The sequence below is a fragment of the Puma concolor genome, chromosome F2 (assembly GCF_028749965.1).
Source record: "Puma concolor isolate L17-30 chromosome F2, mPumCon1.1.hap2, whole genome shotgun sequence".
NCBI classification, from domain to species: Eukaryota; Metazoa; Chordata; class Mammalia; order Carnivora; family Felidae; genus Puma; species Puma concolor.
In genome coordinates this window covers 18279776-18305866 of record NC_141684.1, presented here as the reverse complement: position 1 = coordinate 18305866, position 26091 = coordinate 18279776, and the positions used below count along the sequence as shown (strand labels likewise).

The 26091-nt window shown below is 38.5% G+C and overlaps 1 long non-coding RNA gene across 1 annotated transcript in view; it reads right to left on the bottom strand.

Moving 5' to 3' along the window:
• The window catches only part of LOC147571865 (uncharacterized), a 107639-nt gene that overhangs the window by 69353 nt on the left and 12195 nt on the right, over window positions 1–26091 (bottom strand). The window lies entirely within an intron of this gene.

Below are 26091 nucleotides of genomic sequence, written 5' to 3'. Positions count from 1 at the left end.
GACCTGGGCCAAAATTAAGAGTCAGATGCTCAATCAACTAAGCCAGCCAGATATCCTTATCTTTCTTCTTGAAAAGGAGAGTCTACTCCTTTATACACCACTGTCTAACTTTTTCCCATCCAGCTTCAGTCCCTTACACTCAACACAAATGACCTGATCAAGTTACTGTGTATCTTCCTAATCTTTTTTGTATCTGTTCTCATCTTACTTGACATCTCAGAAACAACTGTTATAGACAGATGCTCCCTCTACTCCCTCTGTTTTCTTTTTTTTTTCAACGTTTTTTTTTTTTTTTTTATTTATTTTTAGGACAGAGAGAGACAGAGCATGAACGGGGGAGGGGCAGAGAGAGAGGGAGACACAGAATCGGAAACAGGCTCCAGGCTCCGAGCCATCAGCCCAGAGCCCGACGCGGGGCTCGAACTCACGGACCGCGAGATCGTGACCTGGCTGAAGTCGGACGCTTAACCGACTGCGCCACCCAGGCGCCCCTCCCTCTGTTTCTTTTTAATCTTTGTTTATGTTTTTATTAACACACTGCCTTATTTTTTTTTTTTTTTTCAGTGAATACATTCTGGTTTTTCTCCAAACTTACTGGACAGTCCATCTCAGTTTCCTTTCCCAGATCCTTCTCTATTCAAATTCCTAGTGATGAAGCATTCCAGAGCTGGTGGTAGACATTCATTCTGTCTTCATTTATATCTAGCTATCCTCATTTTGTCCTATGACACCATGGTTCATGAAAGACATTTGGTGCACACTCAATGATAGTTCTCTTTCCCACTTCCCTTAATGCACATGTAGCTTGACTGATAAAAGCCTCAGAAACTTTGCTTACCAAAGAACTGAGGTGCCTCTAGGATGAGTAAATTGAGGATTGCTGAAAGGAGCCACATGGTTGTATGGGTTGGGAATAAATCTCAATATTCTGAGTTCTTGATTACTGAGTTTTGATTATTCTATCCCATTTTCTCATGAAAATAGACCTGGGATATTGGTCAGATTTTGCAGTCTCCAGTTGAAAGCAGGGACACCGTAATTGATTCTGCAACAAGACTAATGAATAAGTTTTGTGATAGGAAAGAAGGTGAAAAGTTGGAAGGCTCCTAAGAGAGAGTTGAAAAATTCAGAAATAAACACCGAATTGGCCTAAAATAACTTGGTGACATATTGTAATTTAAATGGTTGAAATATATATCCAGATCAGAACAAAAATGCCTAGAGTCTTTCATAAAATCCTAAGGGTTCAGGAAGGGTTGAGGATTGTCTAAATAGCTAGAAAAGTCAAAGGGTGTAAGAAAATTCTAGAGTTACCTAGTGAGTTATATGGAGCAAATGGATATAGGACTTCCTAACAGAAAAAGTTTATCCATCCAAGAGTTACAGGTTATATTGAGACATTCTCCTTCTGGGATGTATAGGATACAAGGATTTCAGGGTCCAGCAGTTGCTGTAGTTTTCTTGGTGAAAAATAAGTAATAAGTGAAACATACTTCTTTTCTTTTTAATAAAATTTCCTTCCGATGCATTATGACTAGTGGGCATTCAAGTGGACAGACTTTCCCAGGTTGCTGTGTTAGAGCCCAGTCAAATGAGCCATGTTATCACCATGATGTAAAAAAAACAAAACAAAAACAAAAAATGAAGGCCTCTGTGCCAAGGACAGCCCTCTCTTTTTTTAAAAAATATAATTTATTATCAAATTGGTTTCCATTCAACACCCAGTGCTCATCCCAACAAGTGCCCTCCTCAATGCCCATCACCCACTTTCCCCTCCCCCCAACCCCCATCAACCCTCAGTTTGTTCTCAGTATTTAAGAGTCTCTTATGGTTTGCCTACCTCCCTCTCTGTAACTTTTTTTTCCCTTCCCCTCCTCCATGGTCTTCTGTTAAGTTTCTCAAGATCCACATATGAGTGAAAACATATGGTTTCTGTCTTTCTCTGACTTATTTCACTTAATATCTTCCAGTTCCATCCACATTGCTGCAAATGGCCAGATTTCATTCTTTCTCATTGCTAAGTAGTATTCCATTGTATATAAAAACCACATCTGCTTTATCCATTCATCAGTTGATGGACATTTAGGCTCTTTCCATAATTTGGCTATTGTTGAAAGTGCTGCTATAAACATTGGGGTACACGTGCCCCTATGCATCAGTACTCCTGTATCCCTTGGGTAAATTCCTAGCAGTGCTATAGCGGGGTCATAGGGTAGATCTATTTTTAATTTTTTGAGGAACCTCCATACTGTTTTCCAGAGTGGCTGCACCAGTTTGCATTCCCACCAATTTCAAGAGGGTTCCCGTTTCTCCACAACCTCGCCAGCATCTGTAGTTTCCTGATTTGTTCATTTTAGCCACCTAACCAGCGTAAGGACACCTCAAATACCATGGGGGCTGAGATGTGGTTTGGACCACACAGATAAAGGGAAAGGAGACACGTGAGTGTCAAAGGAAGTCCAAGTATCAACAGAACTTCCATCTATAATTTTAAACATGGAACCCACAGTTCAGTTAGTTTATGGGACTCTCATCTTTGCTTTCTTTGCTTGCCAACCTCATTCTTTCCTACTGCAGACAGATTTGTCCTTGTGGCAGGATACATGGCTACTGGCATCCTCATTTTAGCATCCCTAGTAAAAATCCAGAACATAATTTCACCAGTATCTATATTAATCTCAGAGAAGGAGAATTACCAGCCCAGAATAAGTCAGTTCTACTTGCTTTGGAACCATTTCTGTTGCCAAGTATATCCAATACTATAATTGGGCTAAGCCTGGGACATGAACACAGAGAAGAAAATGGATGTGAAGCTTGCTGGGAAGATTAAAACAGGAATTGCCAACCACCACAGACTACTATATTCTACATAACCCCAAGAATTCTGACTGAAAAACAGGTCAGAAACTAAAGAGAACAAGACTTCAGCACGATGCTGTGTTAAATGTCTTTTTTGTAAAAATAGTCAAAACTGTATTAAGATGTTGAAATAAGTGACTTTGTAGTGAGTTGTTTATATCTAAAGGTGTTCAAACAGAAGCCAGAATACAAGTTCGTAGTAACATTAGAAGAATATTTTTCAGTTGTGTTTCATTGAGCCTAGTGAGATATGGAGAAGGCACTCAGGGTTTGCACAAGACAGTAGAAAGGGAGAACCTGTCTCTCACTGAGATTCAACTAGGGCATTTCTACTTGATCTATTTCACACGTTAGCTTTCCATATAAAGTTTTAGAAGCGGTTTCATCAACTAAAGATAAAAAGTTGAAATCTACTGTGATAACTGTGCCAGATATTCCTTAAATAGCAGATAAGATAGCCTTTAGGCTCTGAGATTTCCTATAATGCTACACATAAAAAGAGATCAAGAAAGATCATCAAAGTTCATCTTAATGATAAAGTGCTATGATTTTACAAGCCTTTTGAAGTAAGGTGCTTCAGCCGCAGGGTGCTGGAAAATACTTACGACACAAGTTTCAGAGTCTGGCTAGGATTGAAAGATCAACAAATGAACCTTCTGGAGCCTTCCCATGTTGGGTTCCCATGAAGCTAGCCTAAGCATGCTCCCTTAATAAGTGGTGTCTGGTGTTTCTTTCACATGTTCTGGCCCCACATTCCACTGGGTCCAACCCAAGTCAAGTTATTAAACTTAAACTATTATTTTTAAGAAGGCATGGGAGAGAAGGCTTGCTATTCTCATGTATTTCCAAAACATGATTTGTTATCATCGCATCTAGGGAAGTCTGCAGAACAGCGCCTTAGGTGATGTGTTTTGCAGATGAATACACTGACTTAATAGGCTTGACTGAAATTTCACAGGCAGTTCGATCTCTGACAATTTAGTTTATTGGCAGCTTTTATGATTGAAGAAAGTCTGGATTTTAGAGGTAGAGAAAGAAATATGACATGGAAAGGGAAGATGAGTCAGTTAGCAGGTAGATCCGGGAGTGCTGAAATTTCATATTCTCGGGGATGGCAGAAAAGGAGACCAGTTCCATTCATTGATTCCACTAACACTTATCAAGTGTCTTCTCTGTATCAGACATTCAGTTAGATGCTGGGATACAAACATAAGATGGGCTTCTGTTTCCAGAAAATCATCTAGTGGGGGAGAGATGCTAAACATAAAAATAAATGGTGATATACATGTTCAAGCCTTTTGTGGGGAGGTCCTGGGACATAAAAGACAATTTCTATAATCAGAGAGCTTGAAATATATACAAACATATGTATTTGTGCTGGTAAATGTCTTAATCTTTCTTTAAAAAACACTTTTATTGTTTATTTTTGAGAGAGAGAGCATGAGCAGGGGAGGGGCAGAGAGAGAGGGGGACACAAAATCTGAAGCAGGCTCCAGGCTCTGAGCTGTCAGCACAGAGCCTGACACAGGGCTCAAACCCACTAATGGTGAGATCATGACCTGAGCTGAAGTCAGATGCTCAATGGACTGAGCCACCCAGACACCCCATAAATGTCTAAAGGCAAGGCATAAACTTCTAAAGGCAAGCGGTGGTAACGTGAAACAATAGTACTACAAATAGAATGTTCTGTGAGCATAAAGGACAGACTTTTTCTCCTGGAAGGTCTGCGGAAAAGTCTCAGAAGCAGCAGAATTGGTAATTAACATGGAAGGAGGAATAGGATTTTGCTGCATCATTTAAGAATGATTCTAGGGGTGCCTGGGTGGCTCAGTCTATTGAGCATCAACTCTTGATACTGGCTCAAGTCATGATCTCAAGATCTTGAGATCAAGTTTTGAGCCAGGCTCTGTGCTGACAGTGTGGAGCCTGCATGGGATTCTCTCTCTCCCTCTCTCTCTGCCCCTCCCCTCCCCACTTGTGCTCTCTCTCTGAAAATAAATAAACATTAAAAAAAGAACAATTAGAACTTTTGACTTCCCTCGTTAAAATATCATCACTTAATGATGGTATTAGGCTAAAGTCCAAAGCCTTTCAAAAGCCTACAAGTGTCTGCATTGCCTGCCATCCATTCCTTTTCCTTATAGCCCTCCCTTAGTTACTCATAGTTTTCATAAAAATGGCATCTGCTCTTTTCTGCCACAAACCTATGTAGGAGCTGCTCTCTACCTTCGGGATAGCCAACAACACATAGTCAGTTTTGAGTCTCAGATACAATGCCCCTGCCTTATGGACGATTTCTGAGTCTCCCTCTCTCCTTTAGCTCATGTGTCCTGTCACCCACTGTCTTCACAGGAGACCCCAATTTTTCCCATTAGCACTTACAACTGTAAGCAGTTTGTTGTATGTCTGTCTGTCTCCCTTCAAAAATGTAAAGTGACAGGGACCCTGTCTGCTTGTTTACTGCCAAACCCCAGTGCTCAGCACAGTGCTTAGCCTCTTAATCCGTTAATACCTGATGGCAGAATGGAGGAACAAGTGCAAAAGTAGAAATTTGTTCGAGTCTCAAAATGAGCAGTGGAGATTCTGAAACAATGTTACAGTTGCCTTCCATTTCAACGTTTCCTTTAAAAGAAAGTGTTTTGCACGCATAGTTATTTTGCATAGAGTGTTTAGGGGACGGTAAGGTGTCAAATCTAAAACAGTCATTTTGCTCTTTCTTACATTAGCAGGACAAGCAGGTAAAACAAAGAACTAAATGTATCCTTTAGGAGCATAGCTATGACTAGTACACATTTTATTTTTAAATTATTTTCATTCCTAGAAATCTCCTCTCCTCTACTCCTGCAGTGGTTTGACCAGTGGTATCATCTTTCCTGATGGATTCTGCTCATGCTTGTCTCATCAAATCAATCAGCTGGAGGTCTTAGCTGCTTGAAAACTTTTTACCAGACCTCCTCTTACTTCTCCACATCAAGGAAGAGGTGCGTCGCTGCAGGAATGGTGCTGGAGGTCGTGTGGGTGTGGAAGCAGGGGGAGGCATTGCAAGTACAGTAGGTTCTTTGAAAGTTCTAAAGGCTTTTAGGGAAACCTGAGTCTCAGGCCCTCAGCTCAAGGTCCTCGGGCAGTTTGCATGGCTGTAGGTCAAACCAAGGAAATACAGAATTCTCCAGGCAGAACATCAAGAGGGTTTTGAGTTTCACATGAACACTTGAGAACCATCTCCCTCAGCACATGTGGATTTCCACACACTTCAGTTCAACACCGTCAGAGGCAAACTGAAATATTTTCTCTATTAACCTCTTCCTCTTCCCCTCTTATGATCTGACATTTCCTTCCCAGGTTGATTTTCTCCTATAGGCTTAGCATTGGGATTTTGAATTTCCAGCGTTGACTCTCGGGACGCACTTTTGCTTTGCTTCAGCTTTGTTTCAGAGCTGTCTCCTGTTTCCCCAACTACGGGGTGCTTCTTCAGGCCACGTGCCGTCCTCTGCCCCTTCACTGTATTTACAGCTTCCTCGGTTCGCTTCCTGTGTCTATAATCTCACTCACCCTTGCAGTACTGCCTGAGAGCTGAGCCTCCATTTCCGGAGTTGGGAGTATGGTTTCGATTAGAAAGCTCTGTTTTCCCCCTGGGCTTCACATACTGGCTTCCAGTATCCTTGTCCACTTTTCATTACTGTCTTCCTCTGGCCACAGTTTGCCTTGTTAAAGCATAATGATCTCATCTTCTCTTTAATGACTTGACCTCATTTCTTCCCCTGAACCGTATTACATGATGGGTGACATTATTTACGTTCTCCCTTTCGCCCCTGTGACATGCTTCAGGCTGTCCATTTCCCCCTGTGCTGGGTGAGAAAGCACAGGCCGCACGTTAGCACATCCTAAGTTAAGTCTTTCTTTCAAAATGACCCCTTTCGGGGTTCTACAGAAGCCCTCAAAACCTACATCTATGGAAATCATGAAGGATATCAACCAGGTAGGAAAACCTTGGATTTGGAATCAAATTCCTATTTTTGGCTTAGAAAGGAAAACAAACTGTGGAGTCTTCTCCTCAGTAAAAGCAGGAGGAAGGGAGTGAGGGGGTAGAGTAGGGTGACAGGGAGAAAAGTCTTGAGATAAGAGTCTTGCTTTTGTAATCCCATCTTGGGTCTTGCTTGAGTGACTTCTTCAGTCCTAAAGTTCATCTTTTGTCTTGTTTTTCATTAAAAAACAATGGATCGGATAATATTCCTCCTGTTTGCCACAGAATTAACCAAATAAGTCCAGGGTACTTAAAAATGTTTGGAATCAGGTGAGCCTGGGGTGGCTTAATTGGTTAAGCATCAGACTACTGGTTGCAGCTCAGGTCATGATCTCATAGTTCATGAGTTCGTGCCCCACATCAGGCTCTGTGCTGACTGTGCGGAGCCTGCTTGGGATTCTCTCTCTCTCTCTCTCTCTCTCTCTCTCTCTCTCTCTCCCCCCCCCCCCCCCGCCCCATTCCGCCCCTGCTAGTGCTGTCTCTGTCTCTCTCAAAATAAATAAATAAACTTAAAAAAAATGTTTGGAATCAGCAAGACAGTAGAGGTAGAGTTTAAGAGCATGGGCTTCTGAGACATACTTGATTACTAGAGTTTAGGTCTTGACCTTGAGTGAATTATTCAACATCTATAAACCTCCATTTCTTTATCTAGAAAATGGGATGACAAAAGTTTTCACTTCAGAGATTTCTTAGGAGGGATAAAAGACATTAATTATTCTGTATAATTATTTCATGTGCTTAGTAAACACTGGGTGTTATTACCATTAACAATATCCGGTATCTTTACAACTTCTCAAGCAGTCTAAGAGAATGGAATTACATGGCATTACATTTGTTTATACATGTTTACTTCTCTTAGTCTGACTTTGGATTCCTTAGAACAGATATCGTGCCTTAACTTTTTTCCTTAGCACCAACCACAAGGCCCGAGACACAGAAACTCAATAAGGATGTATGAACTTTAACAGGAGAGAGGTGACAACATCAGTGTTTCTGCATTTGAGCCTCTTCCTGCACAATCGCTGGGCAATATCAAGTCCTCTGTTTCATTTGCCAGAGTCCAAACATAGCTCATCTGTTATGCCCTGTGTCTCGGGATTAATCTTCCCTTTCTACTCTTAGGAGATTCTGCTGGTTACTTTTCTTCCCCTCCTTATTTTTTCTATAAAGTCCAATAAAAATTCTAACAACAAAAGTAATACACAGTCTCTCTAAAGTTCCAATTCAGGGGCACCTGGGTGGTTCAGTTGCTTAAGCGGCCGACTTAGGCTCAGGTCATGATCTCGCAGTTTTGTGAGTTCGAGCCCCGTGTCGGGCGCTGTGCTGACAGCTCGGAGCCTGGAGCCTGTTTCGGATTCTGTGTCTCCTTCTCTCTGACCCTCCCCCATTCATGCTCTCTGTCTCAAAAATAAATAAACCTTAAAAAAAAAAATTTAAAGTTCCAATTCAAATGTAAAAAAAAAAAGTTAAAAATGAAAGTCACTACATCTTTTCTTCCTATTGGCAAATAATGTTGATAATCTGGCATGTACTTTTCCTACTTTTTCTTTGTAGAACCTTTTACATACATATTATATATAGTTTGTTGCTTTGTTTTAAAAATATACTATAAATATTATTCTTGCCTTTTCCACCTGTATTGATAAATAATTTAATGAAAATACACAATTTGAAGAATATCCTGTACATCTGGGCATTAGGGTTACTGTCTTTTGAGTTCCACACTTCAAATAAGTATTTGTATATTGCCATCTCTTGATTCAGCAACTTTAAATATTAACTACCTCCAACTAAAAAAAGATGAGTTTTTAATTCCTCTCCTTTCTTTCCTGCCATTTTACCAATATGTGCACTTCATTTATTTATTTTAAAGTTTATTTATTTATTTTGAGAGAGAGAGAGAGAGAGAGAGAAAGAGAGAATCCCAAATAGGCTCAGCACCATCAGTATGGACCCTGATGTGCAGCTCACACTCACAAACCGTGAGATCATGACCTGAGCCAAAGCAGGACGCTTAACTGACTGAGCCACCCATGTGCCCCAGTATATGCACTTTAAAGTATTGGTTAAATTTGTATTCCATAACTTTGTTACTCTGACTATATAAACATTAGTTTTTCACTGCTGAACCAAGTGGTTCCTAGGATAACATTTTCCCCCTCCTTGAACTGTTTCTCAAACTCCTTCTCCAATATTTATTATTGCATAATTTTCTCATTGTGTGAGCATTTGGCTAGATCTTCCAACATCTAAAATAAGCTCTAAAAAGTGTCTCTCAATAGAAGTTGTCACAAAGTGCAAACCAGCTACATAATCTACCGGTTCCTTTTTTTCCTGGAGGTATCTTCTGGAGTCCCCCTTAATCTGTTCCAAACTGGATTTGGTTTTGTCTATGCCTGCCATACTGCTGTTGTTTTGGGAATTCCCTCGAGTGTTTTAGGAAGAGCTTTCACTTTTAATCTGTTTTCGGTTGCCTGTAGAAACAGGCTCACGTGTTATTTTTTCTTTCTTTCTTGATTTATTCACTTATATATTGAGACATTTTCTTTGAGTAGATTCTTGAGAAAGAGTCAAAGAAGGTTATATTTTTGATATTTCACTCTTCTGAAAATATTTTTTCTTCTATCTTTACTCTTAGTTGTTAGTTTGGGTGGGTCTAGAATTCTAGGTGGAGATTTATTTTTAATCAGAACTTTGAAAGTATCTGTTCATCACCTTTCAGCTTCTGTTATCCTTCACATGATGCTGTTCTTTTACAATATTCTTTGTTAATTCGTCAGACACTTTACATGTGATAAGGTTGTATTTATTTCCTTTCTGGAAGCTTTTGGAATCTCTTCTTTACCTTGTTTTTTAAAGTTCCCAATTAGTTGTCCCGGCCTGTCATTTTAAAATTTTTATTTTGCTTTGCCTTATTCCCTAAGGTTTGAGTGGTTTCTGTGGGAGCAATCAGCTCCTTTCTCATTGGTATCCTACTCTGTTTCCACTTTCTCTGCTCTGAATTATTCCCCATTCACGCTTTCAAATTCTGCTGAATCCTACTTAGTGATTCAATTTCATTAACAACTACAGATGCGTTCCGTTTTCTTTGTAGGCTTAGTGGAGAAAAGGGCAAGAACATTTTTGGTAACTTTAGCTCTATATTAACTGGTTGAGGTAAGGCAGGGTCATCAGTCTGAAAGTTTTTTATTAGATCTTGATGGCTTTCATTACTTAATTTTAGAACCGATGTTACAATTTTTTTCTTCTTTTGTAATTTTTTTAGTTGGTTGATTTCCTGACTCCTCTCTCATGTCAACTTTGGTGGAAAATAAGAAAGTAAATACATAAATAAATAAATAAATAGCATAAAGTTCATGAGTAATATATTATGACCATGAAGAAATAAAAAAAAACTTGAAATAAAACTAGTTTTTTTCCATATTTCGTGACACTTAAGTTCGTTAAGACTTTTTCTTATTGCGGGATTTTCACTGTTTTTTTCACATTAATATTATAAATAAATTAATGGCATAAGATATTTTATAAAGTAAGAAAAAACACAATCATAACAGTGAAAGTAATGGGCATAGGCTTAAAAAGTATAAAACTAGAAATAACAACTCCTCCCCCACACACCTATGGACAACGTTTTTATAATATATATTCCATTGTAGTCACATATATTAATTTTCATATGCATTTTGTTTGGGGCTTCTGTTGTATGAGTATTGATTCAGTGGATTTTACATTTTAATTGTTATTAAGAAAAATTTCAGTGAAAAAAGGCTGAAAAAATAAGATCCTCCACACCCCTACCTCCATTCAATTGCCTCATTCAATTTCATGTTGACACTAAGTGGTTCATACATATCTCCTAAATAATGCTTTTCTACTCATAATGATTCCCTATCCATCTGGAGGTACTCCCTGAGTATTAGGAGGTCTCTCCTACAACCTTACCTACTTGAGATTATTTGTTCCTGGCCTGACCTTGGGTTCCAACCATGTGCAGCTACAATCACTCCCAGATAACTTACAAAGGTATCTGCCAACTGACACCTTAATTTCTAGCCTAGGATATGGGAACTATCTGATGATCAGTTTAAGGACTTTCTCAGGCTTTTGATGACTTACTGATAAGGCTGTGCCACTATGGGGGTATAACCAAAGCAAAAATCCCCTGGATGAGCTATGATAGAGAACAAGGACTGGGAGATGGTTAGAACCTAATTTCACTTCACTCTGTGCCACTCTCTGGTTAACTGATCTTGGAAAACAAGATCTTTGAGGTTATTTCCATAATCATCAAGATCCAGAGATTTTTCAAATAAGTGTCCAGTTCTTAGGAGGTACTCAGAAAATTGTACTGGTTGCTACTAATACTTTTAGATATAGCAGAGAACTTCTGCAGGGATATTTATGCAAAGAATAAAAGGAATTCCAAGAGGACTTCTGACCTAAATATTCCTTCCAAGGACTTCCCTTAGTGCTGGAAATACCTAGGGAACATAATTTGTCATACGTCTCAGCAACTGGCAAATCAATATGTGACAGTGATACTATATGATGGTCCTATGATAACTATAGATAGCATCCTCAGATGCTTTCTGTATGAAACTGAGATATAAATAACTAACAAAACTATAGGCATGAGTTAGGGGACATGAAATTCCTGATACATGCATAACCTATTTGGCTATTAACATATTCAATATATTCAATATTAAATTTTAAATTTTAAAATATTTAAGTATATTTTAAATATAAAATTTAAAATATAAATTTTTTCCAAAGTCTATTGATCTGGATAATTATCTAACAAGACACCTCCTAATGCCATGAAGAAAGTAGACACAGAGAAATCTTATTTTCTTTACTTTTTTAATGTTTATTTTATTTTTGAGAGAGAGAGAGGAAAAAGCATGAGTAGGGGAGGGCAGAGAGAGGGAAACAGAGGATCTGAAGCAGACTTGGTGTGACAGTGGAGCTCGAACTCATGAACTGCGAGACCATGACCTGAGCTGAAGTTGGGCGCTTAACCAATTGAGCTACTCAGGTGCCCCAGAAAAGTCTGATTTTTCTAAGAGTAAGTGGGTAGAAAACATGAAACACAAAGTAGGCATGTTGAGGTGAGTTTCCTCACCTTCCTGGGACAAGATAAGGACATTCTGTTTCTGGGAGGGGGAGGGGGATTCTAATAGTAGGGTTAGGGGGCATATATCAGAATTTGGATGAGGCACTTAAAAATATTAGGCTAGTTTAAATTGTCATTGGTCAATTCTCCAGCCAAGTCCACTTTCTCATGACTCATCCCACATTAGTGTCATATAGGTCACTTGGAAAAAAATCAGCTCTGTACTGAAAGTTATTTCCCCAGTATCTGGGATTACACTATCAAATTTCTCCCTTGAGCCAACTCCCTGTGTCACTTGGTTGAATGCATTTTTTAGGCCTCTCTATAGTGAGGAGAGAATGTTTTAATAGATCTTTTTTTTTTCCATCTGGGTTGGCCCTAGAAATAAAGCCTATGTTCCTTGGAGTGATGATAAAGCTTAGGTGAGATCTGCTTGCAGCAACAGCAGAGCTTCTTGGAGGACTCCCACTGTGTCATCTTTGCTTACGTCTTCTGCCAAGAAAAGGACTTTCTTCAAGTTCTGGCTTCAATAGCTCTCACATCTTGGAATCAACTATCAAGTCTTATTGATTATTGCTGCACTGCTCAAAGATGTTTTGCATTTGTCTCTAAACTTTGATTTCAGCCCAAGTGTTTGGATGACTCAGAATTTTAGTTTGATGATAATAAATACTTTTTTGCAGTTTGGAAGGGGGGGATGCTTGAATTTATATAGGAACATACTTAACCCAAGGCTTCCTTTAAATTTTTTCCCCATACATCTTTGGTAAAATCTTTCAATACAGAGATTTGGGAAAAACTAAAAAAAAAAAACAAAAAACAAAAAAACAAAAAACAAACAAAAAACCACACATGACATCTCTGCATTATTGTCAAGGTAAATTTTCTCCAGTTTTTCCACTGCTTCATATCATGTTCAAATTAAATGAATTCACAAACTTGCTTTAATAACATTCTTATGCCTGCTTAGTAGGGTTCTTATAATAATGAATTAAAGAAGAAATTAAACAAGAAAAGAAGAAAAGCGTTACAGAGAATCAAACCTGGGTGTTTTAGCACCTTTAAATCATGAAATTGCTTTTGAAGAAAACAAGAAGTTCAGAAAGATGGCTCCTTAAAGGATAAGGAAGATTTTAGTGGTATGTACAATAAGAAATAGGCATTCTAGACACAGGAAACTTTATCAACAAAGGTAGGCAAGGTAGGGAAATAATTCAATGCCCTCAGTGATATTGGCTAAAATATCCATTATAATTTATAGACAATAGTAGCAGCATCTGTGAAAATTACTATTTAAGTACTATCATTTACTGACTTCCTGCTATGCATAGTCTTTTCTATATTTTAATCTCATCTGACTCTAATTACAACAGCATTTTAGGTAAGTAATATTATGTTTTAATTTGTGAATGAGAAAGCTGAACCTCTTTGAAATTAAGTAACTTGCTAAACTAAGTGGTAGAAGTAAAACTGAACTGAGCCAAACATTTCTTATATTTCCACAACACTATGAATTTGGGGAACTAAATGTTATCTTCCTATTGGAGAATCATCAGAATCATTCATAATCTGGAGCCCCTCACCCACTGTATTGAAAGAGATAGGATCTTGAAAGGGTGGGGCTTTTCACAAAGAAAGAGGTTTGGTATACAGTGAACAAGAAAAATGGACCTCTTCCATTAAAGCCCACCAAGGAAACAGAAATCCAGATCCTGGAGGCACAGAGAGCCCATAACAAAATCAACCCAAGGAAGGCCACACCAAGACACATAGCAATTAAAATGGCAAAAAGTAGTGGGAATTTTAAAAGCAGCAATAGAAAAGAAAATAGTTACATCCACGGGAAACCCCATAAGGCTATCAGCTGATTTTTCAGCAGAAACTTTGCAGGCCAGAAGGTAGTAGCATGATATACTCAAAGTGCTGAAAAAAATTGCAGTGAAGAATATCCAGCAAGGCTATCTATCATTGAGAATAGAAAGAGAGAAAAAGGGTTTCTCAGACGAACAAAAGTTAAAGGAATTCATCACTACTAAACCAGACTTATAAGGAACATTGAAGGGAACTTTTTGAGTGGAAAGGAAAGATCATAAGCAGGAGTAAGAAAAGTAGGAAGAACAAAAGCAGTAAAATTAAGTGTATCTATAAAATTCAGTGAAGGGATTCACAGAATAAAAGGATGTAAAGTATGACACTATACACTTAAAACATGGCAGGGAGAAGAATATAAATTTAGTGGTTTAAGAATGGTTTCTAACTTAAGGGACCATCAAACTAATATAAACTGCTATATGCATAAGATGTTATATATAAGCTAATTGGTAATGACACATCAAAAACTGGTAGTAGATATGAAAAAAATAAACAGAAAGGAATCCAAGTATATCACTAAAGAAAGGCAGTAAACTGTGGGAGAAGAGATCAAGACAAGAAAGGAAGAGAGACGAAATACTAAAATAACCATAAAAAAGTAACAAATGGCAATAAATACATACTTATTAGTAGTTACCTTGAATGTAAATGGACTAAACATTCCAATCAAAAGACATAGAGTGACTGAATGGATAAAAAAGCAAGACCCATTTATATGCTGCCTATGAGACACTCATTTCAAACCTAAAGACACATGCAGATTGAAAATGAAGGGATAAAAATATATTTATCATGCAAATGGAAGTGAAAAGAAAGTTAGGGTGGCAATACTTACATCAGACAAAATGGACGTTAAAACAAAGACTGTAACAAGAGATGATGAAGGACACTATATAATCATAAGGGGAACAATCTAACAAGAAGATACAACAATTGTAAATATTTATGCTCCCAATATGAAAGCACCCAAATACATAAAGCAGCTATTAACAAACATCAGGGAAGTAGCTGATTGTAATACAATAATAGTAGGGGACTTTAACAACCTACTTATATCAATGGACAGATCATCCAAACAAAATTAACAAGGAAACAGTAGCTTTGAATGATACATTGGGCCAGATGGATCTAACATATATTCAGAACATCTCATCTCAAAACAGTGGTACACACCATCGTTTCAAGAGCACATGGAATGTTCTCTAGAATTGTTCACATGTTAGGCCATAAAACAAGTCTCAACAAATTAAAAAAGACTGTAGTCATACTATACATCTTTTCAGATCACAACACCATGAAACTAGAAATCAACTACAAGAAAAAAATCTGGAAAGAACACAAATACATGGAGGTTAAATAACATGCTACTAAACAATGAATGGGTGAACCAAGAATCAAAGAGGATATCAAAAGAGACATAGAGACAAATAAAAACAAAAACACAATTGTCCAAAATCTTTGGGTGCAGCAAAAGCTGTTCTAAGAGGGAAGTTTATAGCAATATAGGACTACCTCAAGGAACTAACAAAATCTCAGCTATAACCACCTAACCTTATACCTAAAGGAGCTAGAAAAAGAAGGACAAACAAAACCCAAAACAGTACAAGAAAGGAAATAATAAAAATTAGAGCAGAAATAAATGAAAAAGAAACTAAAAAAACAATAGAACAGATCAATGAAATTATGAGCTGGTTCTTTGAAAAGATCAACAAAATTGATAAACTTTTACCATAGTTATCAAAAACAAACAAACAAAAAGGACTCAAATAAACAAAATCAGAAATGAAATGCAATAACAACCAGTACCACCCAACACCACAGAAGTATAAAGGGTTACAAGAGAATATTATGAACAATTTTATGCCAACAAAATGGACAACTTAGAGAAATGGATAAATTCCTAAAAACATGTAACTTCCCAAGATGGAATCAGGAAGAAATAGAAAATTTGAACAGACTAATTATCAGCAATGAAATTGAATCCATAATCAAAAAACTTCCCAACAAACAAAAGTCCAGGACCAGACAGCTTCACAGGTGAATTCTACCAATATTTAAAGCAGATTTAAATTCTTATCAACTATTTCAAAAATATAAGAGGAAGGAAAGCTTCCAAATTCATTCCATGAGACCAATATTAACCTAATATCAAAATCAGATAAACACACTACAAAAAAGAGAACTACAGGCCAATATCTTTGATGACCACATACGCAAAAATCCTCAACAAAATATTAGCAAACTGAGTCCAAGAATACATTCAAAAAAATCATTCACCACGATCAAGTGGGATTTATTCCCCAAAGAGCCAAAGACCCCGAATAACCAAAGGTTTTTTACTGCCTCACAAATAAAGATCAATCTCCCTTCTATGTCACCAATGACTTTCATGATTTTATAGTACAATATGCTTCATACTCTTATTCAAAAAACAAAACTGCTATTTCTTTCCCTAGAACCTGTAGTTTCAGATTTCCTCTTTGAAATTCTCTCAAATACTTTCTGGAATTTATTTCTTTAATAGGCAGAGTTACACATCTGTATTTTAACACTACTTAACATTCTACTAAAATCATGTATTTTTTTCTTCCTCCCCTACTAGAGTATATGCTTCTTAAGGGCAGAAATAGTTGTCTTTTGTATCTTTAACCTCTGACTGAATGACTGTCAGCAAGGTATTTTTAAAGTTTATGTGAAATAAAGATTATGGGTTTTTTTAAAAGTTTGTTTATTCTGAGAAAGAGAGAAAGTGAGTGGGGGAGAAGCAGAGAGAGAGGGAAAGAGAGAGAATCCCAAGCAGGTTCCACACTGTCAGTGTGGCTGAACTTGTGAATGTTGAGATCATGACCTGAGACGATATCAAGAGTTCAGAGGCTTAATTGACTCATCCACCCAGGCAACCCAAGATTAACTTTATAAGCCAATTAAAACAGTATATTTCATTTGTCCATTGTTTCAAAAAAGTGGGAAAATTGTACAATCACGTCGGTTCTATAGAAACAGACCTCACATGATTCTCTTTCCTGCCCTTATCTCTTCATCTAGTACACCCAGTACAATCTCAACTCAGTTTGTATGAAGTCTTCCCTCCTCCAAGAATCGCTCACTGGCTGTCTGAGCCCAGTGATGAGAACACATCTGAAGTTCTTCTGCACCTAGTGACTTTGGTTTTCATTTTACTGTCAATTTTAAATAACATCCTAGTATCTTCTCACCCTGACTTCTAAATTTAATTCTCCACTATTGTATTGATAGTTTTCCATTTTTCCTTAAGTAGCTATTGGATTTTTTGAGGAAAAGTTGCATAGTCTCATAATTCTTTGTAACTCCCTATTGGGGCTTTCCCACAGCAGGTGCTCAATAAATGCTTCTTGATTACTATCAGTAAGTGAAACATTCCCAAAGGGGTTGAAACCCAAGATTTAGTGCTTGGTCACTAAGGAGCCATGGTGTTAACTGATGAATTGTGGAGAGACTTCACGCTGAGTAACATGAAGAAAAATATCTTCAACTAAGACAGCAGTTTACCCAACACCCGTACTATGCTAATCAAGCTGTTCTCAATTCCCTTTCTGTGAGCTCCTGAACATATGGAGATCGTTAAACTGCTGGTGCAGGGCAAGAAGAAACACTGAGCCACTGAGCCGTGCAATAGCCAAAAATCACACAACTCTCAACGCAGGAGCTGACAATGACCCAACTTATCAGGTATGTTTGTATGAGGAACAGCTTACCAGTAATTTTTTCTGCTTGTGGTTGTCAGGGTATCAATATGTGTGCAGAAGTGTTGGAAGATACAGGAGCAATCTAGCACAATAGGAGGCACTGTGATGTTGGAATAAGACATGTGGATTTAAAATCCTGGTCATATCATTTATTTGCTTTTTGTGGCCTGGGAAAAGTTACTTAAACTGTTTGAGCAGCAACTTCCTTGTCTGGAAAATGGGTATAAGAATATTCAGCTCCTATGATTATTTTTAAAGAGTAGAAAGATATGTCGCACGGCAAGTGTGTTGGTTAGTACATTGCATAGCACATGATAACATTTGAATTTTTATTGATCATATTGGATGCGGGGGGAAAAAAACAGCCAAGAGCATACACATATAAGGGGAGTGGTAATCACTAATAAAAAGCTCCATGGGAGAATTGCTATTCATGTGGGTGAAGAGCTGCTCCAGCCAAGCTTAGGTCTGGTTAGATGAGAAATGTTATGAATACCTTTTTTGGAATTGCTTTTTGATTTTTCTTAAAAACCAGTGCTACCACAATTCTTTATTTTGCTAACTGTGAGGGAAAACTATTGTGGACGAAAGCTAAGAATATGCTTCTCTTTCTGCCTTCTTGGACTTGGGAGTCTCTGCAGCTTTTTCATGCTTCTCGTCAATTCTTATTTCTTGCCACACAGCAAAAATGCTTCATTATAACGGGTGAAACAGTAATAATGCAACAAAGAGCAGAGCTCAATAAGCATATTGTTAGTTGTTAAGATTTCCCGAACATTTAAAAATATTGTATTACATATTTATTAAGTTTATTTATTTATTTTGAGACAGCAAGAGAGAGAGTGCATGCACACACTTGTGCACTAGTTGGGAAGGAGCAGAGAGGGAGAGAGAGAGAGAGAGAGAGAGAGAGAGAGAGAGAGAGAGAGAGAGAAATCCGAACAAGTCTCCTCACTGCCAGTTCAGAGCTTGATGTGGGGCTTGAACCCATGAACCATGAGATCACGACCTGAGCCTGAGTTGGATAATCAACTGACTGCATCATCCAAGTGCCCCAATATTTTATATATTTAAACACACCCCAGCCACCCTCTCAAAAGTCTCTTCTAGGAGAGATGCAAAGAGACGTCACTGATGATATAGCCTGGTGTTTTTGCACCCTGATGGATATATTCACAGAACCTTCTCATATTCACTCACTCACTCACTCACTCACTCACTCACTCACTCACTCACCCATGTATTCAACAAACATTTGGTTCCTTCTATGAGCTCATGGATATGAAGATATTGCAGTTGGAGATACCTATAGTTCTTCTGGTCTAAATGAATTTAAAGTTTAGCCTGATTCTCAGTACCCAATAGGAACTTGCACAAAATTGTTGAATGAATAGATGACTTTGTAAGAACAAATGTCTCCTGGCATAGACCAGTAAATAAATGGATGCTGTCTCACCAGTTTGTGTGAATATGCTGGAGATTTGCCTGGATATCTAGCATGGGTTGTTTGAAAGATGTAAAACTGAGGGCACCTGGGTGGCTCAGTTGGTTCAGTGTTTGACTCTTGATTTCCGCTCAGGTCATGATCTCGCAATTCATGCTGGGCTCTGTGCTGACAGCGTGAGCCTGCTTGGGATTCTCTTCCTCTCTGCCACTCCCCTGCTCGTGCTCTCTCCCTCTCAAAATAAATAAATAAATGTGACCACAAATTAAGAAAAAGACGTAGAACTGTAATTTGTATTAATTTACTTCTTTTCATCTCATGAAGCCATTATACATTTTTCCCCCTTAGAGCTGCTATCTCACTTGCTATTTTTTAGTAGATGCAAGTCTTAGAAACAAAAAGCACTTATAAAGCAGGTTATAAAGAAATCCCAAGGTGGATGGCATGTGATGAATGTGAAGAAGTAACTCAGTTCCTTCCCTGAGCTACTGTGTGACTTTCACCAAGCCCCTCCCCCTCTGTGGGCATTTCATCTGTGATCTGAACGAGGAAATGAGGTTAGGTCAACTCTTAACGCTTTTATCGGCTCTAATATTTTCAGTGACACTGAAGTTCAAAGAATAGGAATATTGGGAAAGGCAGCCTCGTGTTGAGCAAAAAGCCAGGCAAGCATGGTTCAGAGTCTAGCTGTTGTGACAGCTGTGTGACTGGGGGCCAGTTGCTTAGAGAAACCTTAGAACAACACTGTGGGTGTAGCGGATGAGAGCCTGGGCTTAGGCAGAGTTCAGACCCCAGTTTTGCCATTGAGTAACCCTGTGAATTGAGACAATTTATTTAACATCTTTTCACTTCCTTTGTCTCAAATTTAAAAATGCACTTAAGCCGCAAGTTTGGTGCAAAGATTAAATAAATGAACTTTGGAAAGCAGAGCAATATTTGAGTGTGTATATATATATATATATATATATGTATATATATATATATGTATATATATATATATATGAGCTAGCAGTTATACTATATAAGTATAAATATGTATGTGGATATGATTATTTACATGTACAGTATAATTTCTAAAAATTCTTATTAATATGTCTAGGCTCCACAATTCCTCATGTACAGTTAGGATAACAATGCACATGCTGTCGGTTTATGGTTTTCTGTAGAGTAATTGTGAAGAATGTGTAGGCACTTGTTCATGACCATGGCATCCACTTAACGGCAGCTAAGGATATATTAGACAATAGCCTGGCAACTTTATGGGTCACTATTGTTTCTAGAACGTGGTGCATTTATAGAAGGCTTTACAGAGATGTGACCAGAACCAGATTGTAGAGGACTGTAAGATTCATAATACCATTCTCACTAGATATTTAGCATATTATTTTTTATCTTTTTAAATTTTTTTAGCATATTATTTTTTATTTTTTTTATTAAAAAAAATTTTTTTTTAATTTTTTTTTTCAACGTTTATTTATTTTTGGGACAGAGAGAGACAGAGTATGAACGGGCGAGGGGCAGAGAGAGAAGGAGACACAGAATCGGAAACAGGCTCCAGGCTCTGAGCCATCAGCCCAGAGCCCGACGCGGGGCTCGAACTCACGGACCGTGAGATCGTGACCTGGTTGAAGTCGGAAGCTTAACCGACTGCGCCACCCAGGCGCCCCCCAAAAAATTTTTTTTTAATGTTTATTTATTTTTGGGACAGAGAGAGACAGAGCATAAACGGGGGAGGGGCAGAGAGAGAGGGAGACACAGAATCGGAAGCAGGCTCCAGGCTCTGAGCCATCAGCCCAGAGGCCGACACGGGGCTCGAACTCACGGACCGCGAGATCGTGACCTGAGCTGAAGTCGGACGCTTAACTGACTATGCCACCCAGGCGCCCCTAGCATATTATTTTTTAAAAGCAAACTGTATGTGGTAGATACTGTTCTAGGAAGGACATGAAGAAGACAGACTCAGTAGCCACCATTTGTTTAGAATATATCTCAGAAAAAGACTTAGCCAATATAAAAATAAATAGTTTTGGTAGCAAACATTTCTATAAGGTAAATGAAGCAATGCTAGGGACTCATCACTGATGGGAGAGGGGATGAAACATGATTTAGAAAACCGTTAGAGATAACATGTATCGAAACTGAAGATTCTTCTGCTGTTCTTAGCACATTAGTGCAAAGATGAATAATACATTTTCTTTTGGCCTATATTATTTTATAACCATTTTCCTTTGCTATTTAGCCTGAATCTTAAACCCCTGTGGTCTCTTTCTGCACCAGTTATTTCTCTGCTTCAGGTTCTCTGATAGGTGGATCATCCAAAATGTAATGAATCCACACTGGATTGAGTCTACACTGTGTCAGACAAGGGAGGCATTTGGCAATTTCTATTTGAATCAACAGTTTATTTTAGGTTTATATAGGCAGCACCACGGATGGTCAAAACACTTTTGGTTTTAAACTTCTGGCCAGAATTTGGAAGTCTCAGGTACGGTGCTTAATTCAGGACTTTGGGTAGGTGTGGTGGTAATCCATCCATCTTTTCTTCCATCTGTCTTTGACCACGTGAGCACTGACACAAGAAATTCTTGTGAATCTTGGGAAGGGAAATTAAACAGTTGGGAAATGAGGCCAGGAGGTTAGCTTTGATGCCGGGCCTATCCCCTTTCTCATCAAGAAACTTCAGATGGGGTGCATGTGAACACGTGAAGACACAGTATCAAAGTATAAGCGATGTGCAGGAAACCAAGGGACATTCAAGCCAAAACAACTACAGAACATCTGGTACAAGTTTTGCATTTTACTTTAATTCTTTATCATTGGGGGTTATGGGAAGAGGAAAATAGATCTATTTAGAAGTCCTTCCCGTGGTGGGGATATGGAGAGAGGAACAGCACTACTTTTTATGGAGGAATGAACAAGAACTCATTTCCCTGGGAATGTCTATGTGCTAGACCTTACACACTCTGACAAGCTTTATCCCAAAATAAAACCGAACAATGGTACTACTTAAATTCAACCAACGGCTCTCCATGTACAAAGATCATACCTGTTCATCAGTGGAACCCTAACCAATTTGGTTTTTAGGGATATAGTAGTTTCAACGCATGAGTTCTGGATCAGAATCGGTGGCTTCAAATCCTCACTTTGCAACTTTCTTGACATGGATTTTGAGGAATGTCTTTCTCTATATGCCACATTGTTTCCATTTGTAAAATAAGAATGAGGATATAGCATTGACTGCCTGTGAGGATTAAGTAAGTACTATCATAAGTATAAAGCACTGAAGGTAGGCCAGTGGCTGGCACATAGCAAGGATTCAGTAGACGCCACCTAGTATTATTACTCTAATACTACAGTCTGGGAGGTGATTTTGGAAGATCAAGAATCTTATCCATGAGCATACAGATAGCAAGTGGCAGGATTTGACATTGGATCCTGATTCATTCTCCTATTTTTAAAATACACGTTGCATTATTAAATGCCTATGATTAACATGGAGGAGAAAGATGAAAGGCTTATTGCCTGCTCTTAAGACAATTTCCTGGTCTCTTCTTTCTTGAAGCAGAAGAGAACCCATGTCCTAAGATGCTATGGAAGAAAGAGTATTGGCCTCTATCTTACCTAGCACTTATTAGCCTTTACCCAAGAAATTCAGAAAGTATTCACTGAATATGTTCAAAAGTATTTAAAGACTTTCACCAGAGCTTCCAAAAGGTTACACTGAACAACGACTAAAATAGCATTAGTTGGTAGGTTTCAATGTGGGGAAATAGCAAATTCCAAAATACCCCATTGTATTGGGATAAGTAAATAATAGAATCATAGGTATTTTTACAAACTGAAGGTCGCTTGATTAGATGAAAGGAAAATAGTAATAGGGAGAGGGGCTAGTTTGGAATGGAGGAACCGTTGCAAGAACAAAGAAAAGGAGGTAAACAGAAATTTTCTCTTTATATAAGTCCGACTACATCACTCTCCCCAACACAATTAGGTGATTTCCATTGCCTAAAGGGTAAAATCCAAGATGCTTAAAAGGGACTGAAAGGCCTTCCAGGAAGTGAGCTTGCCTACCTCATTCCTATCTGTCTCCCACTCCTTCCTCTCAATGCTTGAGACACGCTCAACTGCTCAGCCCCCACTCTGACTCCACACGGGTCATTGTTCATCCGTTTCCACCACTTGCTATTCCTTTGAAATCAGTTTTTCTCCAGGCTGAGTTCTACTCATTCTTTAAATCTTAACTCAGGCTCATCCCTTCCAGGAAGACCTGGCCGATGGGGTTAGAAGTTCGTTCTCACCCACATGGCAGCTTCATCCCTGCTCTTATTTCATCATCCAAACGCAACCCTCGGTTTCTTTTTTCCCACACCACCTCTTCATTTGGGTTTTTAGACTCTTTCCTGGCAATTTGTCCTAACTTCCCCTTTTGTGGTAATGATCGGAGACTGCGTCTCTCTTGTTGTAAACAGCAGATCTCCGTGGCAGTGAGCAGAGCCAGGATCTACATTTCCTCACACATGTAGAAACTAATAGAGTGTCCCCTCGTCTCTCCTTATTGCCCCGAACCCCTTACCTGAACACAAGCGTTTATCTTGGAAGATGAGATTTAGAAGGCAAGAAACTGCTTCCCTTTTTAAATCATTCAAAATGATGTTCTTTTGTCTTTATTATTATCAGGAAATCTCCAAAAATCCCCGAAACATGAAGGTGCCACATACTGAACTAAGCAGGCATCTCACTGTCCTGATTTTGGCTCAGTTTGTCTACATGCAAACTTTCTAGGGATTCACCATTGAGTTTATTTTCCATAGACGATTCTCCCATGGGTTAGAAACACACTGATTGCCAATTAATATCCTTAGACTTGGAACAAGAGGTCAATTTTGGGACTCACAGAAATCATAGACTTACTGAGTTTTACATTTATAAAGTGATGGAGTTGCAAAAGCTTAGAATTTTCCACTTCCAGCCAAATGTAAATTCTCTGTGAGCAACAATGACATCACCTCCTTCTCCCTCCTTCTCTTCCTTTCTCCTCCTCTTCCACATACTTCACCTTTTCCTCTTCCTTTGCTTCTCCTTCTCTCCCTCCTCCTCCTCCTCCTCCTCCTCCTCTTCCCTTCTCTTGCTCCTTTTTACATCTCATATTGCCTCTGTGGGTGCCCAAAGGTTTTAGAGATAAAGGATTTTGCCATTCCTTTATCCTTAGGACAGCTTTCATGTACATGTACTCAAATAACATTCTCATTTCTATGGATTTATTTTCACATAAGAAAGAGGTTTACCTGACCATCTTCTATTCATTGTTAAAGATTCAGGGGCACCTGGGTGGCTCAGTTGGTTAAGTGTCCATATCTTGATTTTGGCTCAGGTCATGATCTCACAGTTCATGAGTTTGAGCCCTATGTCAGGCTCTGCACTGGCAGTAGAGAGCTTGCTTGGGATTCTCTCTCTCTCTCTCTCTCTCTCTCCCTCTCCCTCTCCCTCTCTCTCTCTCTCTCTCTCTCCCTCTCTCTCTCTCTCTCTCTCTCTCTCTGCCTCTCTCCTGCTCATGCTCTCTCTCTGTCTCTCTCAAAATAAAATAAACAGGGGGCGCCTGGGTGGCGCAGTCGGTTAAGCGTCCGACTTCAGCCAGGTCACGATCTCGCGGTCCGGGAGTTCGAGCCCCGCGTCAGGCTCTGGGCTGATGGCTCGGAGCCTGGAGCCTGTTTCCGATTCTGTGTCTCCCTGTCTCTCTGCCCCTCCCCCGTTCATGCTCTGTCTCTCTCTGTCCCAAAAATAAATAAAAACGTTGGGAAAAAAAAATTAAAAAAAAAAATAAAATAAACAAAAAAAAATTCAACTCATATTTCAGCTACACCAGAAAGCCATTTCTGAAGCCACACTTCAATGAAGTACCCTCATCCATGTTCTTTACAGCTGCATGTGGTGTGGTGATGAAAAGCACAGCTTCCAAATTCCACCTACATGGGTTCAAATCATGGATTTTCCCCTTTGGTCAAGATATTTAAGTTCTCTGGCCTTAGTTTGCTTATCTAAAAAAATAACAGATGAATGATGATAATAATAGTGTAACAGTTCCCTCTTAGGAGATGTATAAATTCAACATGCTTAACGGATATAAATATAATCTTTTATTACATATACCATATTGATGTTTATATAGTAAGTTATGTATTTGTATCAGTTTCTTAAATTAGAGCTTCTAGGACAGTGCTAGCCAACTGAAATGTAATGTGAGCCAAAAATTTGAGTCATATATATTAATTTTTTAGTAGCCGCATTTAAAAAAGTAAAATAAAGAGGTAAATTAATTTAGCAATATATTGAAACACAATACACCCAGAATATTATTTCAAAAAGTAATCAAAATAAGCAATTAACATTTAATGTATTTTTTATTCTAGAAATCTGGTGTGTACATTGTACTTTTGGCACATTACAATATGGGCCCATCACATTTCAAATGCTAAGTTTTCACATGTGCCTAGTGGCTACTGTATTATGCACATGGTATCTACACACGTGTGCACATGTGTGTTTACCCAGGTCTAAAGGACAGGGACCACGCCACTCCATTTCTTTGTACTGCCAGCACAGAAAAAGAGGTCTTGTGGTAGAGAAGTACTTAAATACATATTTTTAATGATATGCTAAAATAATAAAACTTGAGAATAGAAGAGAATTTCATAAATATTAAGGATATGGATATATTTAAATAAGGAAACACAGTGATTTGTGATCAACATATTGATGTATGGTTTCCATAAACTTAGAAATAAGAAACATTCTGGTGCATGTATAGTATTTTCCAGTAGAGGGCAGAGATCTAACCTGTAACTAGACAGTGACTGTTTAATGGTGTAAGATAGCTTTTTCAGAGTGGTTTATTCATACCTAAACTTGAGAAAGAAAAAAACAGTGTGGTTTCTCACAAGCAAATGATTTCATGGCACTGACTGCCCAAACAACTTAGCCAATGGGTGTACAGGGGAGGGATAGAGCTGTATTTCTTTCTCTTTCTGGTTTAAGCTGTCTTAATAAATATCTAATT